The sequence below is a fragment of the Kogia breviceps genome, chromosome X, assembly GCF_026419965.1.
Source record: "Kogia breviceps isolate mKogBre1 chromosome X, mKogBre1 haplotype 1, whole genome shotgun sequence".
Classification (NCBI taxonomy): Eukaryota; Metazoa; Chordata; class Mammalia; order Artiodactyla; family Physeteridae; genus Kogia; species Kogia breviceps.
The window spans coordinates 69,377,847-69,390,313 of NC_081330.1; positions in this window are offsets into that span (position 1 = coordinate 69,377,847).

A 12,467-nucleotide genomic window follows, 5' to 3' on the forward strand; every position below is an offset into this window, starting at 1 on the left:
GCAAGCGCCAAGCCCTTTCTACCCAGCATCTCATTAACCTTCTTGCTGGGTGAAAAGACTGCATGGCAGGTGAAAATTGAGCTCAGGGCTGTGACAGATGCCCAGGAACACAGTCATTAAGCACCTGAACGCAGGCTGAGCTGAGCGGGAGGGTAGAGGTGTCCCAAGTAGCTTGCCATGCCGTGAAAGGAATCGGCCATAATTCACAAATCACGGGGGCCATGCCAGTCAGCAAAGCAGGCATTGCTAGAGGAATAGAGCATTCCCTTATTGCCCGGAGGTGAGTATTTTTATCATCTGCTTTTTCCAAGCAGGAAGGCAGAGGCTCAACGAAATCAAGGCGTTTATTAGCCGAAGGTCCTGGGAAAAGTCAAGTACAAAGTGGAATTCAAGGCAAAGCCTCGTGCTCCCTGAGCTTCACCACAGGCGGCTGGGGCTTCATGCTCCCCGGAAGAGGGACAGAGGAAGGAAAGGCAGGATGTGGCTGAGTTATCACAGTAGGCTTCCGGAGCACATAGTGGCCTAGATGGGCCTTGAATCTTGAGAAGGATTTAATAGGCTGGGGGTGGAGGTTGGGTGTCCCTACCTTAGAAGGACAAAACAAAGAGGCATGGAAGGACTCTACTCATAGAAAGAGGTAAGTGAAAGCTAATCAGGCCAAAAAGTTAATATGTATGCTGCCTCTCCCAGGAAACGATTGCATTTTAATAAAAATCCACAATGCTTCAGTCATGAGGAGTGACAAATCATGGACAGTATGGGGACTGGGGCTTAAGATTTGCTTTTTAGTCAGCGGTTTCACAGGACCAACTGTTGCCGTAGGGGAACACTAGCCTTGGCTTCCATTTTCAGGGAACCTGATTAAGACCCTGAAAAGGGTTATTTCCAACCCCAGAACCAGGAATAGACCCTGAAGTCTTCCAGCCCATCTCGGACTCCTACTGTCTAAATTCTGTTCTAGTTCAAATGTCTTTTTTAGAGCACTGGAGTGGAGGGTGTGATGACACTCACTGAGAAACTCTTGTGAGCCTAGCACTATGCTAGCCCTTTACAAACATGATCTCATATAATCTTCATAACAATCCTATAAGATTGGGAGGATTTGTCCCTGTCTTATAAGTGAGGAAACAGAGGCTCTGAAAGGTTAACTCAGTTGTTTAAGTCTACAAAGCCATCAAGAGGCAGAACAGGAATCTTTGCTCATTTGTGTGACCTTCAAATTATGTGCTCCATCCAGGAAACAAGATTACATAATTACCATCCCGCCATTCTAGAAATACATGCAGTACCTACCATTTATTCCCTTTTTAAAAGGTATTTTATAATGGCTAGAGCACTGGCATCAAGAGACCTGGATTCTAATCATGGTTCTACCATTGCATACCTGGGTGATCCTAAGAAAGTTGTTTTCCCTTTCTGAGGTTCAGTTTCTTTATCTAAAAGATGGAGTTAATACCCACTTCACAGTTATTAAATAGCATACTGAGAAGTATAGGCTTATTTTGGAAATACAAGAGAGCCACTGAAGATTTTCGAGTAGGTAACTAATATCAGATCTGCATTTTAGGAAAAAAAAAAAAACTGGCAACAGTATACTGTGGCTTGGAAAGATAAGAGGTAAGGAAACCAAACAATGAACCAGGTAAAAAAAAAATTCGTGATCTGAAATAGGGCACTGACTGGCGATGAAGAAAAAGGGTTGGCTCTGTGAACCATTGTTATGGTAGAGCTGACAGAACAGACTTGGGTAGTGAGAGAAAAAGAAGAAGCAAAGATGCTGCCGACGTCTCTTGCTCAAGTGAAGGAAAGGATGGTCGTAGTGTTAGTGAGGATCGGGAATTAGGAGCCAAATCAGGTCTGAAGGTGCCTGTGGCTTTCTGTCTCTTCTCCTTCCAAACAATCCTGTCAATTACAACTTTAAAATACAGTTTTAATCATGACACTTCTCTGCTTTAAAAACTTTCAGTGATTCTCCATTTGACTGTTAAGTTTAAATTCCGCAACCAGGCATAAAAGGTCCTTTATGGTTTGGGACCACCCTCATTTACTAAGAATCTTTATGTGCCAGGCTCTGTACTAAATACCAAGGACACCAAAAAACCTGGTACCTTTCTCTGAGGCACTCATATTCAACCTGTCTAGCTCCACTCTTCGACATTTTCTCCTTTCCCCTTTCTCCCATTCATGCCAACCTCCAAACATACTGGATTATCCACCATTCCATGACGTATGGACACCTGCTGTTCTCTCATCCCTCACCACCCATTCTCCTCACTGTCTTCCAGTTGAGATTCTAATGTCTTTCCTGAATCTCCAGAGTGGGTTCAACAAAGCATTTAGGAGGATTAGTCTTGAACTGGGGAGATATGCCTCTTGCCTTTGTCATACCATTCAGTCATTCATTTCACAAAGAGTTATTGAGCAACTACTGTGTGCCAGTCACCATGTCAAGCACTGGGAATGTACAATGGTCCTTGTCCTCATGGAGTTTACATTCTAGTGGAAAATATTAATAATTATAACTACCATTTGTTGAATTTGACTCCACTAGACTGGGTGAAGACATTTTGAGATTGAGGAAAAGGGAAGAGAAGGATGTAAAGGATGAGACAAGATTGAGAGTTAGGTGATAGAAGTAGGGCTAGGGTCTTGAGATGAGTGAAGTTTTCTCTACAAATTTCTAAATCAGACTTGGTTGACAAACATCATCAGTAGTAACAAATCATTAGAGAGCACCTAGTATGTGTAGACTCATTCAGTTTGGCTCATGCTCACAACAAGTAAGTGATGTGTGGCCCCTGTAAACTCTAAATTATTTTACTTGTCTGACTGTAGATCTTAGAAAACCCCAGTGGAGGTCTCTGGTTTACACTGCAAGTGAAAGAATGTGCTTTATTTCTGTCCCAAACAGAATAAGCCCACAATGGAATAATTCTAATTGCTTGTTCTTGATTAATCATACAAGTGGTGAAGCAGAGCAGTGGTTCCTTAACCTGGTTACACATTAGAATCAACTAGAGACTTTTGTACAAGTTCTGCCTCCTGGGTCCCACTCCACACCTGCTGAATCAAAGTATCTGGGGGTGGGAGCCAGGAATACATAGTTTTAACAAGGCTCCCAGTAATATTGATGCACTGCCAGGTTCTGAAACCACTAGACCAAAATAATAATAACCGAAAATTTGGATCTCAAAGGCGAATACAATTTCTCCCCAAACTTTGGGAACCAACATAAGGATGTCAACTTTTAATGTTGCCATGTAAGGGCATGTATCATCACTATTATATCATTAATGAAATGATGTTTTAACACTGAAATATAGAAAATGTAGAAAGGACATAGTCTTTTACTGAGGAAAGTCTTTCTCAAGAAAGGTCAGTTGGCAACAATTTTTCTCAACATTTCTCTGATGAAAATGTCACAGACTGCCATGGGTCTGCAGGTTACTGCTTGGGATTCACTGGTCCAGATGACCTCTGAAAGCCTTTTATCCCTGATGTTCTCTATTTAGGCCAAATGTACTTCCTTGCTTTGGGCCTCTACTATTTTTCAATAGAAGTATCAGGCTAGAGTGGAACTTAATAGGTCATTCTCATCATACCCCTGTCCTGTGCCTAAATCATCCTAACTACTTGAGAATGGGTGACATATTGAGAACTTTCTCAAGAAGGTGAGTACATAATCTTTCCTTCATTTGCTCACTTTTATTAATGTCTATGAGGGTAACTAAGGAGTTCTGATGACACAGCAACACCTTAGATTGATTGTGAGAGCCAAGTGGGATTGATTGTGAAAAGGAGCCAGGATGCTTGTAGTGGCAAAAGAAATAGTGATGGCAAAAGAAGTCCAAAGGCAAAGAAGACTTAGGTTTTATTGTCCATAATCAGGAAAGAGTACTGATTTTGGGAAAGGAATTTGAATGTTGACATGTCCTGGTAGCCAAAGTGGAGGCATGGAAGGGAAAAGATATTGGATGTAGGCTGATTTCAGTTTGAGCCAGGTGCATTAAAAACAAATCAATTGGCCATATGCATGGAGCCTGCTTCCTGAATGCCAAGGAAGCAATTCTGCTCAATCATTGGTCTATTATTAGTGCAGGCATAGAGGAGAAAAGATGACAGAAGCAACAGGAGCTTTATAGAAAAAATGAGATAGGACTTAACCCTCTGAGGACTAGTACAGAACAGCAAAGCTTGAAGTGAGAGAAAGGGTGAAATGGATTGGTTTCCTGATCATATCCAATGGAGAAATAGAATGGGTTTTTTAAAGGCTTTTATTAATTAATTAACTTTTTCATTTATTCAAGAGATATTTATTGAGACCCTACCATGTGCTAAACATTGTGCTAAATCTTGGCTAAAAGTTTCCTATGCTGAGAAGTGACACCCTTATAGGGCTGGAACAGAGGTGTCTCAGGTGTATGTTACAATGCAGTGTAAGGATGAGCTTTGCCCTTTATATCTTGGTTTCCTCTCCTAGACTGTGACCTCCTTGAGCATAGGGTTAGCATTATTTATTTTTTTATCCTTAGCATTTAACACAATGCCTGATACAAAGAAGGTACTATAAATAAATAAATAAATTTAACCACTTAGTGTAACAAAGTCCATAAACAATAGAGAAGAGGCTCATCTTTCAGATTTGTTGTGAGGATGGGAAATAAAATATGGAAAGCACCTAGCATAGCACCTGGCATGTAGTAGGTACTCAATAAATGTTAGCATGTAGTAAATGCTCAATAAATGTTAACAAGATGGTTTGCAGATTGCTTTCACTGGAAAAAGAAAACAACCTAGTATGTTCTTTGGCATTGGTTCAATTCCAAAATCTAGAGCATAGATGTCAGAGCTGGAAGGGACCTTCCACAAAATCCAATCTCCTCATTACACAGATGGTAACACTGAAGCCTAAAGAGGGAATAGGACTTACTTAAGGTGATATCTAAATTATCTAAGCTTTTCCTTCTAATTACCTCAAATACTTGTGAACAGCAATATGACATACATACATATAAGATAGGGGTATCATTTTACCGTCAACACAGGGAAAGGTTAAATCATTTACTCAAGGACTTATGATTCACACTGTGGCAGTCTGGCTCCAGGGTCTGTGATTTTTAACCACTAACACTTCTCTATCACAACACTTATGAAATTATATTAAAATTACCCATTTAACATGTCTCCTCACTAGAACCTAAGCTCCTTGGGGATAAGAACAGTGTCTGACTTCCACTGTGGATAGGTATTCATTCACAAATATTTATTGAGCAACTATTATACAATCAGAAATTGCTAGCCTTAAGAGCAGGCCATATCTTTGAAGCCAGATTATCTAGCTCTGTGGGGCTGTTGGTTTTTATTTCCTTCCCTTTTCTCGTGTCTTGTTGAACATTTCAGCTTAGTCTCATCTGTTTTGTGGGGCATAAAGTTCTGGGCCAGGCTTGGGTCAGACGGTTAAAGGAGAATAATCAGAAACTTCAGGGGGAAAGTGAAGTGTCAGAGATATGATGAGATCTGGGAGTTCCTCATCACATCAGGAGGCTTCTTTCATATGTTGATACATGCAGAAATATAACTCGCCTAGCACCAGGCCAGTGGTAAAGACACTAACTACTGAAGAGAGTATAGGTAAGCCAAGTGAGGGAGACCTGGGGGTGGGATGGGGCGGGGTTCAGGTTAGCAGTGGGTAGGCTGGGAGTAGACATGGTGTGTCTGCATCGTCAGACATTTCCTGGTCCACCTCTTTGGGGTGACTTCTCAGACTCCAAGATAGCCACAGACCTAAGGCCTTTAGGAACCCCAAGGCCCTTACACTGGAAATTTCTAGAGAGCAAGAGACAGAAGGATGAAACAGTGGTGAGTCTTAAGGCCAGAAGCAGGTATCAGCAGCTGAGTTAGAGGAGAGTGACTGGTATGCTCTGGCCCAGGGGCCAAGTTTCAAGTCTAACTTGCTGACCCTGCAGATAAAGAAAGCCAGTTAAAGGGGAGGAAAAAAAATCATTCAGATGGAGCAGGGGCAAGAGTGCAAGGGGCAGGGGCAAGGGAGTTGGCTGGAAGGGAAGGACAAAGAAGAAGCAGTTTATTTTTCTCCTTCAGTACATATATACAGAGTTTCTTCTGTGCCTCATTAAAGTCAGTTTTCTGAGGGCCTCTTTTTGGGTGGAAGAGGGGTCAAAGAAGGAGGAGTATATTTTGTTGAAATTTTCTGAGACCTGGAGGTACTGATCCACTTGCCCAAGGTCATGCTGTAAGTGGGAACAGAACCCTTCTCTCTTAACTCCTAATCACAGAACATTTTTTCCATGCCACACTACCTCTTATCATGTCATTCAACTCCTTAAAAATCTGAGATGATTCCTCACTGCCTAAAAAGTAAAGTCCAGGCTCCTGAGCTGCCACATGGGGCCCCTTATTATCTGGGCTCTGTTCAACTCTCTGATTGGTTCCTGGGCCACTTCCCACAATGACATTTAAGCCCAAGCAGCACAGAGCTCTTTCCTTTCCCCCAAATGCCCTAGTTTCCTTTTCCTCAACTCACCCCCACCAAATTGAAATAATTTTACAATGAACACCTGTATACTCACCACTGGATTCTACAATTAATAGTTTACTATATTTGCTTTATCACATATCTGTCCATCTATTCAACTCTCTGTTGATCTATTAATCCATGTTATTTTTAATGTAATTCAAAGTAAATTGAAGACATTAGTATACATCTTTCCCTCAATAATTCTGCATGTATATTATTAATTAGAGATCAATTTTCTTGCAGTTTTTTCCTTTTGAGTAAAACTTACATATAGTGAAATACATAAATTTTAAGGAAACATTTGCTGAGTTTTGACAAATGCTAACTCAAACCCCTATCAAAATATAGAACATTACCATCACCCCACAGATACCCTCATGCCCCTTCCCAGTCAAACCGACCCCTACCTCATCCTCAAGAGAACCACCATGGATTAGTTGTGTCTTTTCTAGAGATTCATATAAAAGGAATAATACAGTTTGTAGCCTTTTGAGCATGGCATCTTTCACAGAATAATGCTTTTGAGATTCAGCTGTGTTGTGCTGGGTAGTATTCCACTGTATTTGTATTGTATTTATATTGTATTCACCAGTTGATGGGCATCTGGGTTGTTTCTAGCTTAGGGCTATTATGAATAAGGCTGCTATGAATATTTGTATACAAGTCTTTTCATGGACATATTTTAATTTCTTCTGGGTAGATACCTAGAAGTGGAAATGTCAGGTCATAGGGTAAGGTGTATGTTCAACTATATAAGATACTGCTAGAACTGTGTCAGAATAAGTTCCATTTTATGCTGCTGCAAGCAGTATATAAGAGTTCCAGTTACTCCACATCCTCACCAATATTTGGTATTTTCATTTAAAATTTTTTATTTTAGTCATTCTACTAGATGTGTAGTGGTTTTAACTTGCAGTTCCCCGATGACTAATGACGTTGAGTGTATATTTTTTCATGTTCTTATAGGCCTTATCTTCTTTTGTGAAGTCTTTCAAATATTTTGTGCATTTTTTAAATGCCAAGTTTATTTATTTATTTATTTATTATCTTTTTTTTTTTTTTTTTAGCTGTACCACATGGCTTGCAGAATCTTAGTTCCCTGACCAGGGATTGAACCTGGGCCACTGCAGTGAAAGTGCCAAGTCCTAACCCCTGAACTGCCAGGGAATTCCCTGTGCATTTTTAAATTAGGTTGTTCATTTTTTATTATTGAGTTGTAGGAGCTCTTTACATATCCTGAATACCAGTCCTTTGTCAGATATACGTTTTGCAAATTTTTAATTTACAAAATTAATTAAAATTTTAATTTCAATAAAGTCTAATTTAGCCTCTTTTTTTTCTTGTTTGGATATTGCTTTCTGTGACTTAAGAAATCTGTGCCTACCCCCAAGTCATATTCTCCTATGTTTTCCTCTAAGAATTTTATGATTTCAGATATTACATTTAGACTTATAATCCATATCAAAGTAATTTTTGTGTGTGGTGTAAAGTAAGAGTTGAGGTTTCTACTTTTCATATGGATATACTATTATTCTTATGCCATTTGAAAAGACTTCTATTTCCTCCATTGGATAACTTTGGTTTCTTCTCTTTTTATTGTTAGCTCTTCTATCTAGAAAAGTGAATGTGTACATATCATTGGATTTTCACAAATGGGACACTCCCATTAAACCAGCCCCCATATCCCAGTAATCTTATCATTACCAGCATCCCAGATGCCCCCTTTGTGCCTACTTAGAGTTAAAAACTCTCCTTCTGCTACGGTGGTAACTACTATCCTGATGTCTAATAGCATAGATTAATTTTACCTATTTTTTATACTTTATATAAATGGAATTGTGTGCTCTTTTGTGTCTGGCTTCTTTCCCTTAATTTTATGCTTCTGAGAGTCATCCATTTTGTGTATAGCAATAGTTCATTCATTTTCATTGCTGCATATTATTTTATTGAATGAATATACTACATGGACATGGACATTTGGGTTGTTTCCAGTATATGACTATAATGAATGGTGTTGCACATATGTATGCATTTCCATTAGATGTATACTTACGAAGTGGAACTACTAGCTCATAAGGCATGCATATCTTTACATTTTAGTAGATGCTGCTAAACAGTTTCTGAAGTGATTATTTCCATATGTATTCTCACTAGTAGTTGCTCCACATCCTTGACAACACTTGGTATTGTTAATCTTTTTCATTTTATTTATTCTAGTGTAAATGACATGTGGTTTTTATTTTATTTCCCTGATTAAATGAGTACCTTTTAATAAATGTATCAAACATTTATTTGTCCTCTTGGAATTATCATCTTTTTACTTGTGACCATTCTGGTGGGTGATTTACTTCCCTTTATACTTACTAAGAATATATTCTACCGTTACGATCCAGCTCAAATGTTACCTTTTTGATGAAGCTTTACCCATATTATAGGCCTTATAAATGTTCCCTCAGAATTCTCATAGCATTTTGCACTCAATTATAATATTTCGCTTTTATTGGGTATCTATTTTCACCCTTTACTGGGTTAAACTGGGGCAACTCCAGATTTGCATCATGGGCCTATCTTTTTGTAATTACCTCCTTTACTAGGCTAGGAGCTCTTCAAGGACAGAAACTCCACCTTGTTTAATTCTGTACACGCTCTTCCATTCACTGTCCCCATACTTACAGAGTGACAAGCACATAGTAGGTACTCAATAAACATTTGTTGAATTAAATGCATGTTATTGAATATATGACACATTACTTTGGATCTACACAGGGCCTCAACAAATGGCTGATATTGTTGAGTTAATGCTAAAATAGATTTTATATGGAAAGCATTAAATCTAGTGATTGAAAGCTCTTCCATAGCCCTGAGGCTCAGAACTAAACCTTGGATTCAGTTTCCTAAGCCAGAGGAACAGGGGTTATTTTTCTTAGGTCCCTGACATGCTCCTAGAATGTCAGTTCCTTGGGAGCAGGGACTTTTATCTGCAGTATCTAGAAGAATGCCTAGACATAGTAGATGTTTAATAATTGGTTGTCACCTGAATGATAAAGTCAACAAAGTGGCCTGAGCCTCCACCCTCTATCCCATCCTGCCCTGATGTTTAAAATACTGTGTTAGTGGCAGCTTCCTTCAAGTTATGCTCTTTCAAAATACCAATCCCCAAAGAGAGATGACTCATTCAACCTTTCACTTGTACATTATGATTGACTGTTCACAAAGCAACTTGATGTTCAGTATCCCCTTTAATCTGTACAGTAGTTTTCTGAGAGGTAAGCGGGTCAGAGATTATCATGCCTGTTTTGTAAAGAGGAAACTGAGGCTCAGAGAAGTAAAATTATTTTGTTCCAAGTAACACAACTAGTAAGTGAAAAAGCCAAGACTTGAACCCATGTTTTCTTATCTCCATCCAGAAATTTTCCCACCACAAATGAATTTATTGGATTGGTGAAAACTGGGGTACTTGAGATCCCTGGGGATGTGAATGGAGTGAGAAGGAGCCAGGGGGAAAACTACAAACGGAGACAAGGATCCTGAAGGGAGAAGTGGGGAGAGACAGTTGAAGATGAGTCTGGTGCTATGGCTAGTCTGTCCTCTCCCTACGCATTGCCTCAGGAGCCCCAGTTTTAGCAGGGTGGCTAAGCCTGGTACCTATATCAGTAGAGCTCCCTCAAGGTGAACACTTTCCTGGCTGTGAGGAATCCAGTGCAGGGGGGTAGTTATGAAAGAAACAGTATTTTGGGCCCTCTTCCTATTAGAAGATTTCATTTTAGGGGTTTGGAGCTTTTGGGGGTATTTGGGGGAGCAGAGATGATGGTAAAAGTGGCCCTCAAGGCCCTGCCAGCCAATCAGCAACAAAATCCCTATGTCCAGATTTCTGGGGAAGCAGCACATGTGTGAAGGGGATGGGAGTGGGTCCCCAGCTTCTCATCCAACTACGGAAACCAAATAGAGGTACCAGAATCAGATACTACTAATCAGTTACAGACCTATTTCCAACACTTCCTTTTTGAAGTTCTCCATTAACAAGTCTGGGCATGGGAGGAGATTGGGAGGAGCCACAGCCCAGCACTCAGTACTTTTGGAGTTGAGTTTTCTGGTCACATTCAATTTGTTCATTCCCGTTTGGAGGGTGGGGTCTGTGTTTGCAAATGCTATGAAGAAGTAGGCAAAAGGAAGGGACATTGGTGACAAATGTCAGTGTTTTTTTTTAAAAAAAGTAAAAGACTGTATGGCCATGGCCTTGCAACTCCGTACTTTGAAGGGTATTTAATACCTATCAGTCCCCGTGGTTGAGAGAAGAGAAAGTCAAACCTTTGGACTAGGGCTGCTGAACTTGGGTAGGACAGGGCTTGTGCCCACTCTCCTCCCCTTCCCCACTTTCATCAAGCCTTTCTCTGTGCTCTTGCAGCACCCTGTGCTCCCTGACCCAGCACTCTAATCAGCTGTTTACTGAGATGTTTCACCCACTGGAATATAAGCTTTTTGTATTCTCAGGCACATGATAGGTGCTCTATAATTTCATGTTGTGTGTATGAGCAAATGAGACCAGGCTTTGGAAGATGGGGCCTCACAGGCACTTGACCCAGAGAGACATGGGAAATCATTGTACCCCACACCTGCCTTGGCCCTCCTGAGTCACAGATTCTGTACCAGTCCCAATTCAGTATGCAAATAGTATTTCTTCTCCTTCTTTTCCATCCTTCTTCCCTTCCTTCCTATGGGAGAGTCTAGATAGTGGAAGGGCTTCCTAATACCCTTGGAATATGGTACAGTGAAAGGAGCAAAGGCCTGGGAGCCAGTAGACTTGGGTTTAAGTCCCAGCTCTGTCACTGTCACTGAGTGACCTCGGATAAGTCCCTTGCCCTTTTGGGGTCTTTTACTGTCTTTACCTGACAATAGAATGAACTAGGATAAGTACTTTCCCAGCTGTGCTCTTTGGTGCCATAAGGTCATTTCCTGAAGTGTAATACAAGGACATGAGACAATTTTAAGTGCTACCAGAAATAAATCTTAAATTTCAATAGTCATGGATATATTTTAATATGAATTAGAAAAAAATATGCTTAGGACATTAAATTTATGATATTACATAGGATGAGGCTGAATTTATTTAAGAAAAAAAGTGAGTCAATTTAAAGAAACATATTAAATAAATATTATCACACTGGCTGGTAGATAAGGTAAAATTATATAGGTGCTCTGAGTGGGACAGAAAGTTGGACCACGCTGCCCTAGAATTCTGAAGTATCTCTTCAGGCCATGGTTGAGCCCAGGGCCTCCCACTGTCAACCATCACCACTACCCTTTAACCAAAAGAGTTGCATCTTTAAGTTGAAGAAAAAACAAAAACAAATCTCCAAACCCCCAAACCAAGGCCTAGGTAATCCCCAAGGGTCCCCCAGTGCTGACATTCTAACACTCTAAATCACAACAGCCACACTTGGACATTCTCCTGGCCGGAGGTGTAACTTGATGACTATGTCTGAATCACGTGATTTGAAAAGCTGCCTACTTTCCTGCAGTGCATTTCAGGCTCCAGGGCAAAGTTATGGGAAGAAAGTTGGAAGCTGCCATTCAAAATTAGCTTTGGGGGGTGGGGCATGGTGGTGGTGGTAATAGTCTCCAAAACCCAGCTGCCCCCTGGTGGCCATAGGATAAGCATCAATGTGTATGGATAAAAAGTTCCTTTTGGCCTGGATTGGCATCCATTCAGAGCAGATAGTTCCAGAGCACAGTGATTTTCAATAAGCCTCAGAGACTGTGGAGGATGGTGGAGTAGGGGTGGGAGTGGAGTAAGAAGGAACCTGAGAAGTCTTTATAGCTCTGGCCATTACACCTGAGTTGACTATATACCTTCTTCAGCCCAAGAGCAGAATGATAGAAAAAAGCTCACTAAACCCTGGACCTAACCCAACATTCAGATCAGTTTGCTTGA